An 18,636-nucleotide genomic window follows, 5' to 3' on the forward strand; every position below is an offset into this window, starting at 1 on the left:
CAAGTTCACAGTCTATTGAAGAGAAATGGTGTTAAAAATTGACTTGGTTCCTCAATTTAAAGATGCTTTTTAAAAAAAACATTTTAAAGCTTCCAAATCAGATGCATTAATAGATGAGTTCATTTAATGTTATAGGCTCCCCTAACCCAGGTATCTATTACTAAATTAACAGATTAAAAAATGTCTTGCAATCTACAATGCTCTGGAATTGAAAACATTTGGTATACTAGGGTGCCGCGTGCTACGATAGAAGCACCTACAAAGAACAGAAGGGGCCAAGCAATGAGGGGAGGGGGAAACAGCATGAGAGTATTTGAGCTCCCTGGGAAGCTTTTGCAAGCTTCTGCCTTAGTTCTGAGTTATGTGGATACAGAAAAAGATACGGGACTCTACCATTAGGATGAAAATTAAATTGCCTTCTCTCTTTCTCAATTTAAGTAAACATGACACACCAATTTCAGATTGTGACACACAGATGACGGAGAGGTAGAACAAGGCTTGATGGTGGCCAGCCTTGTGCCATTGATTGCCAGTTTGTGAGCACTCAGCCCTAGCCCTTCCAGCTACATACCCAGGCAGCAAGGGGCAGATCTTGTTGAGGAGGCTGTTTGTACTTTGAGCTTTGAGCACGGCTACTCTCATGGGTCCCTCTAACTGAGCTTATAAGAAATCCTATGGTTGGGGTGATACACATACTAAGTAGTAGAGCACCACACTCTTCCTTGTGTATTGGAGGGATGGTACCATCCAAAAACCAAGAATGGCAAGTACTTATATAGCCCTTCTTTTATTTTATTTTATTTTTTTAAAAATATGGAACGCTTCACGAATTTGCGTGTCATCCTTATGCAGGGACCATGCTAATCTTCTCTGTATCGTTCCAATTTTAGTATATGTGCTGCCGAAGCAAGCACTATATAGCCCCTCTTAACAGTTGCCCTCCCACAACCCCTTCACCCATTTATCCAAAGACCTTCCAGGACCAACAGTGTAACATAAATTGAGACCTGAAGAACAGCTGCTCAAAATTTTTTTTAATTTTAATTTTTTTAAAACCCACGTCTGACAAAGGAAACACTTCTGGAGATAGACTGAGGACTGGGGAAGTTCTGAGTTTGCAATTTCTGATCTACTCCTTTGATCCCTACCCATGGCCAGAGCCCCATCTCTTTTTGGTACTCAGCCTACAAGGAACTGGCATCTAGTTATTCTGCCCCATGCCATTCCCTTGCAGGGTAGACAGAGGAGGCTTCATTGATCTGGAATCACTTGGATAGGATCTTGAAGGATGAGTAAAAGTTTGCTGACGGCAGTTTCACAAGGGGGAAAAGTGGATTCCAGCTACAGAGAAATAGTAAGAGCCAAAGCTGAGAGGCAGAAAACGTAAGGGACCTTTTGAGGCTCTATGGGTAAGTGTATGTGACTGGGGAGTATGACCACAAGATGAGGCTGGAGCGAGAACAGGGCCAGGTGTCAGCAGGACTCTGGTGTCAAATGAGGAAACCTAGCTTTTACTTTGGAAGCAGTGAGAACCCCCGAGAGATTTTAAGCTGGAAAACAAGATGCACTGATTTGGGTTTAGAAACTTCACCCTGGGCCGGGCGCGGTGGCTCAAGCCTGTAATCCCACCACTTTGGGAGGCCGAGGCAGGCAGATCACGAGGTCAAGAGATTGAGACCATCCTGGCCAACACGGTGAAACCCCGTCTCTACTAAAAGTACAAAAAAAATTACCCGGGAGTGGTGGCATGTGCCTGTGGTCCCAGGTACTCGGGAGGCTGAGGCAGAAGAATCGCTTGAACCCAGGAGGCGAGGTTGCAGTGAGCCGAGATTGTGCCACTGCACTCCAGCATGGTAACAGAGCAAGACTCCGTCTCAAAAAAAAAAAAAAAGAAAGAAAAGAAACTTCACCCTGACAACTGCAAGGAAATGGTCAGAGGCAGTGGGGAGCTGTGGGAGAGTCAACCTGCTTGAACCAAAGTAGAGGCCCTGGGAGTGAAGTGCAGAGGTCCCAGGGCTATTTCGTTGGTAGGAATGACCAGTTGTTTAGTGATAGGGGACGGGAAAGAGAAAGGAAATTGCAGAGTGGGTAATATTGGAACTGACTCAGAAAAATATTCCAGAAAATGGTACTGTTCTTTAATTCTTCATTCCACTTTGATATCATTTTGATGGAATTGTTTCAACCTACTGTGAGCAAAACCATGTCGAACTGTTTTAAAAGCACATTCTGGGCCAGGCCTGGTGGCTCATGCCTGTAATCCCAGAATTCTGGGAGGCCAAGGCAAGTGGATTGCTTGAGATCAGGAGTTCGAGACCAGCTTGGCCAACAGAGTGAAACACTCTCTACTGAAAACACAATCATGCCATTGCACTCTAGCTAGGGCAACAAGAGTGAAACTCCATCTCAAATAGTAAATAAATAAATAAACAGGAAACAAAGGAGGTGGATTTTTTTTTAAAGAGAGTCTCACTCTGTAGCCCAGGCTGGAGTGCAATAGTGTGATCTGAGCTCACTGCAACCTCTGCCTCCCAGGTCCCGGTTCAAGCAGGCCCCTCCAGGCTATCTAGTCAATGTCCCAAAAGGGCAGAAGCACATCTTGGCAGAGGCATTTCACATTTCCAGATGTAGTACATATATCAGGAGGCAGATGAGTAACAGGGAAAACTACTCGTTGGATTGTGGTCACCCTGTGGAGATGTGGTGTGGATGACGTAATGCTCAGAAGCTTCGTTCAGACTTAGGCACAAGGGGATGGTTTGGGAGGCCTGAAGCTCAGTTTCAAGCAGCCTCATGATGGACAGTACTTGGACCCTGGAGAGGTGAGTAAGGTAAGAAAAACTTTGACCTTTGACGGTAGGGGGAAGCACATCCAATTGCCTACAGGGACAAAGCAATAGTAAAGTGGGCTAGGAGAGACTGTGGCACCCTGGGGCATTTGTGCCTCACCTAGAAGGGATAGATTCTACTCATTTCCAGCAGAGGTCATGTGGGAACACAAAGTCAAGGAAGGGAGAGCTGACTTTTCAAGAGAAGGCAGAGATTCAAATTTTTATGAGTCATCTGATTTGGGGTTGTTGGCAATTAATTCAAAGTTTAAGATGTTGAGCAAGCCAAACAAAGTTCTCCTGTGGCTGGATTTGGCCTTGCAGCTGTCAGTTTGCAACCTCTACTCTAAAACTTGGGCATTAATCTCTGAATTTCAATCACTTCGTGTTAGAACAGAAAAAAGTGGGGCTACTAAGAAGCTAGAAACAAAGAGGTTTATTGGATCTGAGGGGTCATTAGTCCAATTCCTAATTGCATAGATGGGGAAACTGAGGCTTGGAGAGAAGAAATGCCCAAGGGCACACAGTTCCAGCAGCAGTAGCCTGGCAATAAGAACAGGAGACTCAGAGCAGGCATGGTGGCTCATGCCTGTAATCCCAACACTTTGGCAGACCGACGTGGGAGGATCACTTGAGGCAGGAGTTCAAGACCAGCCTGAGCAATATAGCAAGACTCTGTCTCCTTTTGTAAACAAAAAATTTAAAACAAAATAAAATAAAAGAGGCTCAAGTGGGCCTGACTGGTATTTGGTCTTCTTGCCTCAGTTTCCTCCTTTGCTTATTTGTTTCTATTCTCTAGTTTGTGGCTATGACTGGTACATAAGTCCCGTCTGAACTTTGGATTATTCCTATTGGACCCATGGGAACCATGGAGTGGCTCTTTCTTAGCCTGGAGCTGGTGCTGTTTCTGAGTCTGCTGGAATTGACCCCCTTGGGCTCCTCAGATGGGCCTGTCTGAGCTCTACATTGTTCTGGGTGTGATACATAGCTAGTATGGGATAAAAATAAGGCTTGCTCTCAGTGTGCCATAGTGCTGTGTTCCATCTAGTAAACATACTGCTGCTTCCTAGGATTAATGTCTCCTTGCAGAAAGGAAAAGCAAGTTTGAATGTCATTTTGTGTGTATGGACTGTAAAATGAGTTTGAGTACATTTCAAATTTGCTCTTTCTTGCCCTTTTTTTGCCATCTAATAGTCACAGCCAACTTATCCATTAGGTATAGCTAGCACAGTAACTAGGGTCCAAGATACTTTTAAGGGCCTGGAGAAATGTTTTAATTTTAATTTATTTTAAAATCAGAAAAAAATAATAAACATATAAAAAGAATCCTATGTACTTAAAGCCACTGAACTGTACAGTTAAAAATGGTTAAAATGGGAAATGTTGTGTATATTTTACCACAATAAAAAAAAAGAATCCTGCCTGGATTATATTCATCTTTATGCCAAGGCAGTTGTAAAATATAATTTCTAAGATTTGTTATGGAGGAAAGGGCCCACAGATTCAAAACTTCCCAAAGCTCATGAATGTTATAATTTGGCCCTGTTAGTAGTTGGTTAATTCATATCAAGGATAAGTTTCGTATTTATGGACCAAATCATATGGACAGCACTTCTCTCACTTCTTCACGGCCTGACAAGGAAGGTTACACAGCCTGACCCAGATTCCTACCACCTGCCACATGGTGACAGCTACACAGACCGTTCAAGGGAGATGCTGAGTACAGTGGTTCTGAGAGACTTGCTAGTTTTGGTCTCTGCACAGCAGGTCCTGCCTTATTTAGCACAATGAAGCCAGACACTCTGAGGTAGTCAATTTTACTCCAAAGAGCATTTCTCATGCTTCTCTTTACTAACAAATCTCTCCCTCTTTGGACTACCAAAACAGTCTTCTGGCAGATCGCTCTGACTTGGTTTTCCTCCTACTCAAACCAGAATTATCTTAGCAAACATATATCTCTCTGGAATAAGATTATTCAATGACTTCCAACATTTTCATTACTTCAGAAAGCTTGATAGAAATCCCAGTTTAACTCATGACAGTTCTTTTATAAGTAACTAAAAAACTGCTTTAGTTTGTGCTGGAATTATACCAGCATGCTTGCTACAATTAATAAATTTTGAGAGCACAAATGAATTATTTTCCAGATGCACAGTTTGTGTTGTAAGGGGGTTTTACATCCATGAACCCATGGGAGAAAGATCATGAATGGATCCTTGGAAGTGAAAAAGTGTGGAGACCCCTAGAAATGTCTCAGCAGTCCACCTGACCATTCTGGGAGGGCAGTATCACTCAAGCCAAAGAGAAATTACTGACTAGCTGTCTATGGTAGAAAAGGTGGGAGAAGATGAAGAAACATCACATTAAAATTCAATGCAAAGTGAAAGCTTGTCTTGAGCAAGGGTGAATGACTCAGCAAGAAATTGTTTACAGGACTTTAGTTACTGCTCTCTGCAATTCTTATATTAAATAAGCAGATTTTCATTACCTACTTGAAGTAATTCCATTATTCACCAGATAACAAAGAAGCAACAAACATATTTCCTAGAATATTTTTTAAATTCTGAAGTGAAAGCATTGCTTAGAATCACAAATGCTTGGTATATGTGGTCATTGACAAAAACTTGGTCTTTGGCAGAGTGAAAGCTTTGGTTTTTAAGTTCAGTTCCGCTTGTTTGCTTATCATTGTAGTGCATAGTTATCATTTCACATTCCTACATTCAATCCCTTTTCTTCTGGTAACAGTCATACACACACACACACACACACACACACACACACACACACACAAATTATCTTGGGAAAAATATATATTTTTTTCCACATTTGGAATATCCTTCAAGACTCCCATTAGCTTTAGATGGCACCAAGTCCCATGCTCTCTGCTACTTCTCCTTTGATTATCATCAGAGTGATCACATGTTCTATTCAAAACAAAATTGGGTCGGGTGCAGTGGCTCAGTCCTATAATTCCTAGCACGTTGGGAGGCTGAGGTGGGTGGATCACTTGAGGTCAGGCATTTGAGACCAGCCTGGTCTACATGTTGAAACCCCATTTCTACTAAAAAAATACAAAAATTAGCCAGGTGTGGTGGCACGTATCTGTAATCCCAGCTATTCAGGAGACGGAGGCTGGAGAATTGCTTGAACCCAGGAGGTGGAGGTTGCAGAGAGCCAAGATAACACCACTGCACTCCAGGCTGGGCAACAGAGAGAAACTCCGTCTCAAAAAATTTAAAGTTGAGTATGCCCGTAATCCCAGCCCAGGCAGGCAGATCACTTGAGGTGAGGAGTTTAAGACCAACCTGGCCAACATGGTGAAAAAAATATCCGCTAAAAACACAAAAATTAGCTCATCTTGGTGGTGGGCGCTTGTAATCCCAGCTACTAACTAGCGAGGCTAAGGCAGGAGAATCACTTGAAACCGGAAGATGAAGGTTGCAGTGAGCTGAGATCACACCACTGAAGTTCAGCCTGGGTGACAGAGTGATATTCCATCTAAAAAAAAAAAAAAAAGCTGGGGAACAATCCAAGATGGCCAATCGCTAACATCTCGGGATTGCAGCTCCCAGTGAAAGCTCAGACAACGAGAGGACGCCACACTTTCAGACAAATTTTGGTCGCTCACGGAGCAGAAGATTCCCAGTGGAGGAGCTCCATGGGTCGCCAGCACGACTCTTGTGGCCGGCACAGCGGTTTCGCGGGCACCTCGGCAAGGCAGCTCTCCATGCAGAGTAAACGGGACTGGTTCCCCTTCTGACCGAGGTTTGGAGGAGCCACACGGGTCGCCAGTGCGACTCTTGTGGCTGGCAAAGCAGTTGTGCCGGCACCTTGGCGCGGCAGCTCTTGGTGCAGAGTAAACGGGACTGGTGCCCCTTCTGACCAACATTTGGAGCTCCGGGAAGGCAGAGTCGCCTATTACGGACTCAAGAAGGAAGCCAGACTGGAGATTCCCAGGCAGAAAAGCACCATCAGTCTTAACGCTGCTGTTTTGGCCGGCGCAGTGGTTGCTCATCTTTCGGCCCTGGGAATTAACAACTTGGACGTCCACTCAGAGACCTAATTTGAAAGTTGGTAATTAAAAAGACGACAGGTGGATAAATTTACAATGATGGGAAGAAACCAGTGCAAAAAGGCTGAGAATACTCAAAATCAGAATGCCTCTCCCTCTAAGGAGAATCACAGTTCCTCATCAACAAGGGAACAAGACTTGTTCGAGAATGAGCACATCCCATTAACAGAATCAGGCTTCCAAAGATGGATAATAAGAAACTTCTGTGAGTTAAAAGAACATGTTGTAGCCCAATGTAAAGAAACTAAGAACTTTGAAAAAAGGCTTGACAAAATCCTAATGAGAATAGACAACTTAGAGAGGAATATAAGTGAATTAATGGAACTGAAGAATACAATGCAGGAACTCCGAGAAGTATGCACAGGTTTAAACACTCGAATTGTTGAAGCAGAAGAAAGGATATCAGAGGTAGAAGTCCAACTTAATGAAACAAAACGAGAAGACAAGATTAGAGAAAAAAGGATAAAAAAGAATGAGCAGAGTCTCCAAGAAATGTGGGACTATGTGAAAAGACCAAATTTATGTTTGATAGGTGTACCTGAATGTGACGGAGAGAATGAATCCAAGCTGGAAAATATTCTTCAGGACATTATTCAGGAAAATTTTTCTAAACTAGCAAAGCAGGACAATATTCAACCCCAGGTAATAGAACACCACAAAGATATTCCTCAAGAAGAGCAACCCCAAGGCACATAATCATTAGATTCACCAGGGTTGAAACGAAGGAGAAATTACTAAGGGCAGCCAGAGAGAAAGGTCAGGTTAATTACAAAGGGAAGCCTATCAGACTTACAGCAGATCTCCCAGCAGAAACTCTACAAGCCAGAAGAGAGTGGGGGCCAATATTCAACATCCTTAAAGAACAGAACTTTCAGCCCAGAATATCATATCCAGCCAAACTAAGCTTCACAAGTGAAGGAAAAATAAAATCTTTTATGAACAAGCAAGTACTCAGAGATTTTATTACCACCAGGCCTGCTTTACAAGAGCTTCTGAAAGAAGCATTACACACAGAAAGAAACAACCAGTATTAGCCTTTCTAAAAATATACCAAAAAGTAAAGAGCATCAACATAAAGAAGAATTTACATCAACGAACGGATAAAACAGCCAGTTAGCATCAAATGGCAGTAATCCTAAATTTAAATCAACTAAATCCCCCAATCAAAAGACACAGCCAAAACCCAACAGCATGTTACATCCAGACCCATTTCACTTGCAAGGATACACAAAGACTCAAAACAAAGGGATGGAGAAAGATTTACCAGCCAAATGGAGAGCAAAAATAAATGAATAAATAAAAAGCAGGAGTTTCAATTCTCGTATCTGATAAAATAGATCTTAAAGCAACACAGATATAGTGGTAAAAGGATCAATGCAACAAGAAGAGCTAATGAACCTAACACCCAGATACCTAAGACCTATAAAGAGACTTAGACTCAACGAGACAGAAAATTAATAAGGATATCAAGGACTCGAACTCAGATCTGGAGCAAGTAAACTTAATAAATATTTATAGAGCTCTCCACTTTAAATACACAAAATATACATTCTTGTCAATACCACATCACAGCTACTCATAGGTTTAGATGAAACATTGATTGGCCATTATTAATACCCATTTTTTTTTTTAGAATAAAGCAACATTTCCCTTCTCTCTCCCTCTTTTTCTTCCTCTTTCTTCCTCTCCTTCACTCCTTTTTTTTCTTTCCTTCTCTCAAAAAAAGAGAAAAAAGAAATCAACTTGTAGACCTCTAGATACAGGTCGGCAATGTCTCTCTCATTGCTCGATTTCCTTCCTTCCCTTCTCTCCCTCCCTCCCTCCCTCCCTCCCTCCCTCCCTCCCTCCCTCCTTTCCTCCCTTCCTGCCTTCCTCCCTTCCTCCCTTCCTGAAAGAAAAAAAAAAAGCCAATAAAACAAAATTGAGATAGAATGAGGGCTGGCTTCTGTGCTGACCTATCAGCTCTGTCTCCTGCCACATGCAAGCTGAAGCAGCCATTTTGGGTGGGCTGGCTCACTCGGGGCCTTTGTTGACACTGTATTTCTTCCATTTCAAGGATTCAGACACACCCACACTCAGTCCATTCTTTCCTTGATTTATTTTAGTAATACAAGCAAATGGCTACTCTGTTGTATTTTGAATATTGGGGTTATAGTAGTAGACAAATCAAAGTTCTCCTTGAAACGTTCAGGAATTCAGGTTTATGAGGCGTAAGTGGGCATATGACCTGGCTGGTCCCTCAATAACACTTAGCCACTCATTCAATGACTGGTTCAGAAATGTATCTTGGATAGGGTTTCCTAGAAGTGGAGCCTGAGGCAAGGATTCAAATAATGCTGTCAGAGAAACCTGTAAGGGAGCAAGATAAAGAAGGGGAAGGAGCCAAGTAACAACTTAGTGTCAGGTAAAATCCAGACTTGGCTTGGTTTTGTATGTGGAGAGAGAAGCTTGCCTCTGGAACACAAATTACACAACAGAATTGTTTCTGCCTTGATGCAAGGAGGTTAGCCTTTTAAGTAATTTCATATCTATCAGTCATTAGTCTATATATTGAGACAGTGTAACCTCCCAGGCATCCCTAAGCTGGGAGGCTTTGGACAGCCAAAAACACATCTCGTAAACCAAGGTCACAGGTTTAAACTGCTGGCCACAGCCTCAAAATAACTGCAGGAAATGGGGGAGGAGGAAAGGAATGGAGGGGTTGTGCCAGCTGATAAAGGGGATCTGAGTGGAGAGTCAAAACATCCACTACTGCATGTGTCCCAACCAAGCTAATCTTAAACAATGAGATTTTATTCTGCAACTTTTCTGGAACCATGGGGAAAAGTAATCTTTTTTGCTCACCATGAAATTAGTAGGATGCCTGCCTGCAGTTGCTTGAACCCATTTTAGGAACAGCCAACTGAGAAGAAAAAAGTACTCTCTTCTTAAAGAGAGACAGAGACCCGGTGACAGTGACTCTAATTTGTCTTCTTTTCTCTGCATACCAGTTTGTCCTGCACCTCAATGTGTCCAATTCCTTTCATAACCCATGAGTTTAACCTAGCTGGGCCTGTACTCAGTAGTCATTAAATCAGTTATCTTGCTTTGGAGGAGAAATTAAGTGAGATTAAGGTGACAGAAGATCAAGGATTAGAATCCAAATCTCGTATTGACTTGTGAGTCAAGCCGATGGCATGTTCCAGAGCACCAGGCTGCCCTAGCTCTTGGAGGGAACTTAAATTCTTCTGCCAGGGAAACAGCATTTATTTTATAAAGTCAGCCACACTGTAAAAGAAACACAAACAGAAATCTTGCCTGGTGATTGTCCAATACATCCCAGTTTATGGAGCATTTTCACATTTGGGATGTCCTTCCAGACTCCCATCAGCTTTGGAGGCACTAAGTCCTGTTCCTCTGCTACTTCTCCTTGGGATATCAGAATGATCACATGTTCCATTCAAAACAGAATTAGGACAAGATGAGGGCCAGCTTCTGTGCTGACATCTCAGCTCTGCCTCCTGGCCACATGCAAACTGAGAGCAGCCCCCCCCAGAGGCTGCAGCTGCACGTGGTGAGTGCAGGTTGGGCTGAATTCACTCAAGACCCTTGTTGGCACTGTATTTCTTTCATTTCAAGGAGCCAGCATGTTAGGGGCCAGAGAAGATCCTATCCAGAAATATGAAACATATGCTTCACTGCTCCGTTGCTGCTGTCAAGAAGACCAAAGAATTAACTATCAACGAATTTCTTCTTTCCTTTTTTTTTGAAACAGAGTCTTGCTGGAGTGCAGTGGTGCAATCTCAGCTCTTTGCAACCTTGGCTCTCTGCAACCTCTGCCTCCTGAGTTCAACTGATTTTCTTGCCTCAGTCTCGGGAGTAGCTAGGACTACAGGAATGCACCAAAATGCCCAGCTAACTTTTAGTATTTTTAGTAGAGATGGGGTTTCGCCATGTTGCCCAGGCTGGTCTTAAATGCCTAAGCTCAAGCAATCCACCTGCCTTGGTCTCCTACAGTACTGGGATTACAGGTGTGAGCCACTGCGCCCAGCCATCAGTGATTTTCAAGAAGAGGACAAGCATAGTGCCAGAATCAAGGGTAGAAGGGAAACAACAATTTATTGATTTATTTTTTTTTGAGACAGGATCTTGCTCTCTCTCCCAGGCTGGAGTATAGTGGTGTCATCATTCCTCACTGCAGCCTCAAATTCTGGGGCTCAAGAGATCCTTCTACCTCAGTCTCCAGAGTATTTGAGACTACAGAGTTGCACAAAGCACTACAATTACAAGCATGAACCATCGTGTCCTGGCCAGAAACCACCAATTTTTTTTTTTTAATTACAAAGGGCAAATTTGAAGAATCTATAAAATTTCAAGCTCTCGGTCAGCTGGCTACTTTTGAATGACCCTTCTTTCCCTTCTCCATACTCCAAAGTTTGAAACCATTATTTCTGAGAAATATCCTCCAAATACTGGAGATATTTTTGTGAGACTATTCAGTGATGCATTAGAAACTAGAATAGAACTTTAAATTTTTGAAGTTAGGATTTCCAACTGAATTTTTGTTTTTCATAAATATGATGCCAAAGACTATCTCCTTGCCTCTAGACAGCTAGGCTGTCCAGCTCAGGTGAGTTTCCCCTTTGTAAATGTCATAGACATGGCGATATGCCACTCAAATCCCCCTCAATGAAGGATTATTGCCCCAACTGCTGGGAGTGGTATTGGCAGAGATAGTCTTCAATCACCAGCCCCCTCAGAGATTTTCTCATTTAAAGAGATTAACCTCTCTCAAAGTCACATCTTGACTGGGCATGGAGGCTCACCCCTGTAATCCCAACACTTTGGGAGGTAAAGGGGTAGATCACCTGAGGTCAGGAGTTCAATTCCACCCTGGCCAACAAGGTGAAACCCATCTCTGCAAAAAATACAAAATTAGCCAGGTGTGGTAGCACATGCCTTGAATTCCAACTACTCAGGAGGCTGAGACAGGAGACTCACTTGAGCCTAGGAGGTGGAGACTCACTTGAGCCTGGGAGGTGGAGGCTGCAATGAGCTGAGATTGTACCACTGCACGCCAACCTGGCAACACAGAAGGAGACTCTGTCTCAAAAAAAAAAAAAAAATTCTAGCTAAATAACGTCCCTTGAACCTTTCAGTCAAAACTTAGTTTTGGTTAAAAACATCAACCAGTATCAAAATAACCTACCAGCAAACTAAGTTTCTCTCTATAATTAGGAGAATTGAAAGTTATTTTAAAGAGGAATATTTTTCTCTCTCTGATTGAGTGTAACTTCATGACTCGTTTTTGTAATACCTAAGATCATTTCACATACCACACTTGCAAAAACACCATGCTAGATAGTGTACATTCTCCCAAAAGATGTTTGGGTTGACGTGCCATCACTTAGTCCAGCCCCCTTTCTTCCCGTGTTCCTGCTTGTAGGTGGAGAGGGGCAAGAGTCTCTCTCACTGCTGGAAGAGGTGTATAATGAGTGACACAAACTAGCCCACTCTAAGCACTGATTGATAAGCAGTGTCATAGGCAATTCATTTCTTTTCTCTTTTTTTGTGAGACAGAGTCTCAGTCTGTGGCCCGGGCTGGAGTACAGTGCCAAGATCTTGGCTCACTACAACCTCCACCTACCAGGTTCAAGCAACTCTCCTACCTCAGCTACCTGAGTAGCTGTGATTACAGGCGCCTGCCACCATGCCTGGCTAATTTTTGTATTTGTAGTAGAGACAGGGTTTCACTATGTTAGTCAGGCTGGTCTCCAACTCTTGACCTCAAGTGATCCGCCTGCCTCAGCCTCCCAAAGTGCTGGGATTACAGGTGTGAGCCACTGCACGAGCCAGACAATTCATTTCTTTTTTTTTTTTTTTGAGACGGAGTTTCGCTCTTGTTACCCAGGCTGGAGTGCAATGGCGCGATCCCGGCTCACTGCAACCTCCGCCTCCTGGGTTCAGGCAATTCTCCTGCCTCAGCCTCCCGAGTAGCTGGGATTACAGGCACGTGCCACCATGCCCAGCTAATTTTTTGTATTTTTAGTACAGACGGGGTTTCACCATGTTGACCAGGATGGTCTCGATCTCTTGACCTCGTGATCCACCCGCCTCGGCCTCCCAAAGTGCTGGGATTACAGGCGTGAGACACCGCGCCCGGTGGACAATTCATTTCTTATGGAAAAACTCTAGATTTTGTTTAAAAAGACAATGTGTGTTAAGTTAAAGTAACATTGTAAAGTTGAACTTGCAACAACCGTTTCATCAATTTCATTGGCTGCTGACCCTTGCAGCCATGTCCTCCATCTGATAATGGGGTCACGTTTTTCACACACCAGTTTTATTCTAGTTACCTGTTAACAGTTGAGTAACAGCAAACATTCTGTTCACTCTGTCTTCCTTATATCTCTCTAATTAATTGCCTTTAGAAATGTGAATGGAAATATTTTCTAGTTTCTACCTTTAAATTTATTGTGTAAATACTGCTTAGCAACCTTTTTTTCACTGTAAAACTCAAATATTTAATGTAACACCATAAAGTGTGAAAAGACGAAGTCGTTAGAAGAGGAATCCTTGTGGCAGATAATTGTGACAAAATTTCCCCGTTTCTACTTCATGTTGGTTTGGTATCAGGTGCAGACTGGAAATCCAATGAAGACGGAGCTGTCTCCTCTCTAAGCATCTTAACACCTGGGCCAGAGAAGCAACCATCAGTCTTCTGGACTGAGGACTGTTCTTCCTCCTCTGGCTTTGTCCATGTCATTCTCCGCAGATAGGAGGCTTCCCAAAGAAAACTAACTTTCAACACGTATCAGTGAATCTGGCAACTGTCTCACCTGTCCAGTTCCTGTCAAGGGACAAAGCAGAGGAGCCCACCTACCCCATTCCCACCCCAGCATAGATTTACTGTTCCATTGGAGCTGGGTTCTCGACTGCTAAGTTGTCCTGCCATTGCTCATGACCCTTAGCTACAGTTGTTTGTGCTGGCCTCACTGCACTTGTGGACCCTTCTTCTTGTGGGCACTTGCTCTGGTGCCTCCTCAAATAAGTCTCCTCCCTCTCTATTAGTTATTTGATTGAGAGAAAAAAGAAGAGCTCCATCTGATTAGAGAAAATAATTACTTGTAATTATAAAACACGTGATAAAATATTATTGAAAGAAGTGATTGCCATTGTTTTAGCTAGAGCATGACTCTATCCACCCCCAACCAAAAAAGAAAAGAAAAGGAAAGAAAGGTCTGATCCTCTTCTTATTCATCTCAACAAACGGTATGACTCTCCATCAAGTTGCACCAGTCAGAAATTTCAGAGTAATTTGCATTCAATCAATTATCTTGTCTCTTGGAGGTGATTATCAATTATTTTGTCTCTTGGATTTTGTCACTGCCAAATTATCACTTAAAGAGACTTTTTGATGTCTCTGCTACTACTGTACTTGTCTTTTCCATTTTAGCCTAAATTACTCAGAAGACCTTTGTCCATCTTCTCTGGTCTATCTCTGATCCACTGTCCACACAACAACTAGTGATCTTTGTAAATCTGATCAAATCATTCTTCTGTTTGCAACCCTTTGATTGTCTCCTATTGTTCTTAGAATAAAGATCAAAATGAGACTTACAAACATGGTCAGGCTCATTCCTGATATCTACCAGGCTGAAACAAGAACACAAATAGAGGCCAACATACTATATTTTTAAATATTTAAAAGTTTTAAAGCAAGCTGATGAAGAAATTTTAAGATATGTAATATCCTTCTATTTTGACAAATATATTTTCATAACTCCCTATAAGGCCAGAATTGCATTTGGAAATCTCAGACACAAAGTTTCTGGCTTGGGAGAGATGAGCCCCAAGCTCTGGCTCTTACGTGTCTCATCATACCAAGTTCCATTTAGCACCACAGGGACCTCACTTACACATGTGTGCTCACCCAACTCTGCATGTTCCACATCCCTGATAAACAGCTGCTTTTTAGACAACTTTTGGGCCCAGGAGTATGCATGACAGTAACCAGGTTCACACTCAAAAAAACAGACCAGGAAAGAGGGTTGCACAGGCCCTGGAAGCAGGCTCAGAGACATTTGGGCTGGGAATTTCCGGGAACCCAGAATGTGTTCTAGAAAGAAGGGTGATGCAGGTTTCAGCTGGGCATGTCCCCTTGACACTGTGAATTCCTCACCCAATGACAAGGGAGTGGCTGGAGAAAGGCCAGAGTGGACACAGTGCTTTGTACATTCTCCCATGGCTTTCTGCCTTCTCTCCATACTGGCCTTCCTTTAATTCCTTTAATGCTCCAGGTTCCTTACTGATAAGAGCCTTTGTACAAGTGGTCCCCCACTTCAGCAACCTGTCTTCCTTCGATGTCAGCTAAAGCCTTTTGTCTTTGAAGTTGCCTTTCTGATTGATAATCCTCACATTAGTCAGGTGCCCAAATTATGTAGCTTCATAGAATCCTGTACTTTTCATAGCACTTATAACAATTAATATAACAGAATACTTACTGTTTACCTAGTATTTATATAATTAGTCATTTATCTATAAGAAGTTATTATATAATTAACTGTTTAGTGTGTTTATCCTCTGTTAGAATATAAATCTCTAAGGGGGCAAGGACTGTGTCTTGTGCATCTTTTTCTTCCTAACACCTAACATGGTGCTTTACATATAATAAACACTTAAATATATTTGTTAAATAAATGACTTATGGGAACTCCTCCATTCTCAGGTTCTCCCTGACTTCTACGAGAAGGGAAATTCCTTTTAGTACTCACAAGGTATCTTGGTCCCAGTCTCTGGAAGGCACGTACGGGTTCTTGGAGACTGACGCTAGTGGGAGTCCTCATGGACTTTGGTCTGATGGTCCATTTCCAGTTCTAGATTATGGCATATATACTTAGTGACCATTCATTTAAAAGGATCATTGATTGTTTTAGCCCTAAGTTAGAATCTTCTCAGAAGTGAAAATTAGATGCAATTATTATTATTATTATTTTCCTTTGAGACAGAGTCTGGCTCTGTAGCTAGGTTGGAGTGCAGTGGCATGATCTCGGCTCACTGCAACCTCGACCTCTCGGGTTCAAGTGATTCTCCAGCTTCAGCCTCCCGAGTAGCTGCGATTACAGGCACGGGCCACCACACCTGGCTAATTTTTGTGTTTTTAGTAGAGACAGGATTTCACCATGTTAGGCTGGTCTCAAACTCTTGGCCTCAAGTGATCTGCCCACCTTGGCCTCCCAAAGTGCTGGGATTACAGGGGTGAGCCACCGCAGCCAGCCACAATTACTATTATTTAGATAAGATCTCACTTTGTTGTCCAGGCTATAGTACAGTGGCTCAATCACAGCTCACTGCAGCCTCAACTTCCTGGGCTCAGGTGATTCTCTCACCTCAACCTCCCAGGTAGCTGGGACTACAGCTGCATACCACCACACCCAGCTAATTTTTTTTCTTCTTTTTTGGTGGAGATGGAGTCTTGCCATGGTGCCCTGCTGATCTCAAACTCCTAAACTCAAGTGATCTGCTCACCTCAGACTCCCAAAGCACTGAGATTACAGGCATGAACCACTGTGCCCAGCCTAGAGGCAATTATTTTTATAGCTCTCTCATTATTTAAATATCAATATGGGGAGGACCTTCGGGGCTCCTGGTTGTGCAGGTACAGCAGCTACACAGAAGAGATTGGGGGAGAGGCTAATGATGACAAGAAGCCAACCACTAGATTCTAACTAGAGGGAGAAACAGAACTTTGCTTTGTGGTGGAGGCATCCTAGTCAGTTCAGGTGGAGTTGTTGACTGGCATGGCAGGGATCTCTGGTACAGAGCTGACCTGAAACAAGAAATTCACTTTTGATGCTGGTGCGAAGATGGCTGTTTTCACTTGGCATGGCTGTTCTGTGCAACTGAGCGACCGCACTGAGGTGGCTTATCTCTCCAAGGACACTCTTTTGTTGCTTTACCTCAACAGTCACACAGCTTTGGAACAGATGCAGAGGCAAGTGGAAAAGGAAGAAGAGGGAGGCACTTGAGTGATGGTAGTGGGCCCCACTGATGTGGGCAAATCTACAGTATGTCACCTTCTGCTCAACTATGCAGTGTGTTTGGGCCACTGTCCCACTTATGTGGAGCTGGATGTGGGCCAGGGTTCTGTGTCCATCTCTGGTACCATGGGGGCCCTCTACACTGATCAGCCTAAAGATGTAGAACGTTTCTCTATCCAGGCCCCTCTGGTGTATCATTTTGGTTCCACCACTCCTGTCACCAACATCAAGCTTTATAATCAGATTACATCTTGTTTAGCAGATGTGTTCAAACAAAGATGTGGGGTGAATCAAAGGGTATCTGTGAGTGGCTGTGTCATTAAGACCTGTGGCGGGGTCAAGGGCTCTGGTTACCAGGCTCTGGTGCATGCAGCCTCAGCATTTGAGGTGAATGTTGTTGTGGTTCTGGATCAAGAATGACTGTACAATGAACTGAAACGGGACTTCCCCCACTTTGTACGCACTGTGCTGTGTAAATCTGGGGGTGTGGTGGAGTGCTCCAAGGACTTCTGGCGGGAGTGTAGGGATGAGCTTCTTATCTGTGAGTAGTTTTATGGATTCCAAGGCTGTTTCTATCATGCCTTCAATGTCACATTTTCAGATGTGAGAATCCACAAAGTTAGGGCACTGACCATCCCAAATTCCTATTTACCTTTGGGCATGTCTTAGGAGGACAATCATCTCAAGCTAGTACCTATCACTCCTGGCAGAGATATGGTGCACCATCTACTGAGTGTCAGCACTGCCGAGGGGAAGAGGAGGACCTGTTCAAGACAAGTGTAGCTGGCTTCATTGTGGTGACCAGTGTGGACCCGGAGCATCAGGTGTTTACTATTCTGTCCCCAGCCCCTGGCCCACTGCCTAAGAACTTCCTTCTCATCCTGGATATCCAGTTCATGGATCTGAAGTAGAGATCAGCAGGATGCCTTGCTGCCCTGGACATAGAGATTTTCTGGCTCTCCTAGAGGCAGCCGGGCTGAGATAAGAGACTGTTGGGGCCACCTGACCAGTAAACTGTGGACTAGTAGAAAGAATATATTCTGCCTCTAAAAACAGGTTGTGGCAACCTGACTCTTCTAATCTTGAACCAAAAGGAAAACCATGAGACTGGTTTCTTAGAGCACCTAAGATGCTACTTTGAATTCTTCAAGACCCTGAAGAATTGCATTTCTTTCACTATGTTACTATGTGGTTTTTAAACATCACTGCTTTATATTCCATATGTGCTACTTACTCATTCATCTAGGATGAAAGTGTGAATTAAAGGGACTCTTTTCAATAAAGTTCAAACTTTAAAAAATTAATTTTAATAAATATTTTTGCCATAAAAAATAAATATCAATATTAGTATTTTATGTTATCTATTTATGGTACATTGTAATAAATTAAATGCAATTATTTTATAGCCTCAGTAGTAAAATATAAAATGATATTTGCAATTATATTCAGTTTCTAGAAATAAATATGTGAAAATATATAACATACTATTGTTAGTTTTAAAAAGATATTTTTCCTCTGATTATTATTTTCATTATTTATTTATTTATTTTTGAGAGGGAGTCTGGCTCTGTGGCCTAAGCTGGAGTGCAATGGCATGATCTCAGCTCACTGCAACCTCCACCTCCCGGGTTCAAGTGATTCTCTTGCCTCAGCCTCCCGAGTAGCTGGGATTAGAGGTGCCCGCCACCACGCCCAGCTAATTTTTTGTATTTTTAGT

The 18,636-nt window shown here is 42.9% G+C and overlaps 1 non-coding gene and 1 pseudogene across 1 annotated transcript; one reads left to right on the forward strand and one right to left on the reverse strand.

Annotated features, from left to right (window-relative positions):
• Positions 1-807: 807 nt before the first annotated feature.
• On the reverse strand, positions 808-914 carry LOC118149100 (U6 spliceosomal RNA). Its single transcript, XR_004736255.1, has one exon. It is a non-coding gene; the product is annotated as a U6 spliceosomal RNA (small nuclear RNA).
• A 1,882-nt stretch (positions 915-2,796) lies between these two features.
• Positions 2,797-17,920, forward strand: LOC103788851 (polyribonucleotide 5'-hydroxyl-kinase Clp1 pseudogene; annotated as a pseudogene).
• Positions 17,921-18,636: the final 716 nt, after the last annotated feature.

Source organism: Callithrix jacchus, chromosome 17 (genome assembly GCF_049354715.1).
Source record: "Callithrix jacchus isolate 240 chromosome 17, calJac240_pri, whole genome shotgun sequence".
NCBI classification, from domain to species: Eukaryota; Metazoa; Chordata; class Mammalia; order Primates; family Cebidae; genus Callithrix; species Callithrix jacchus.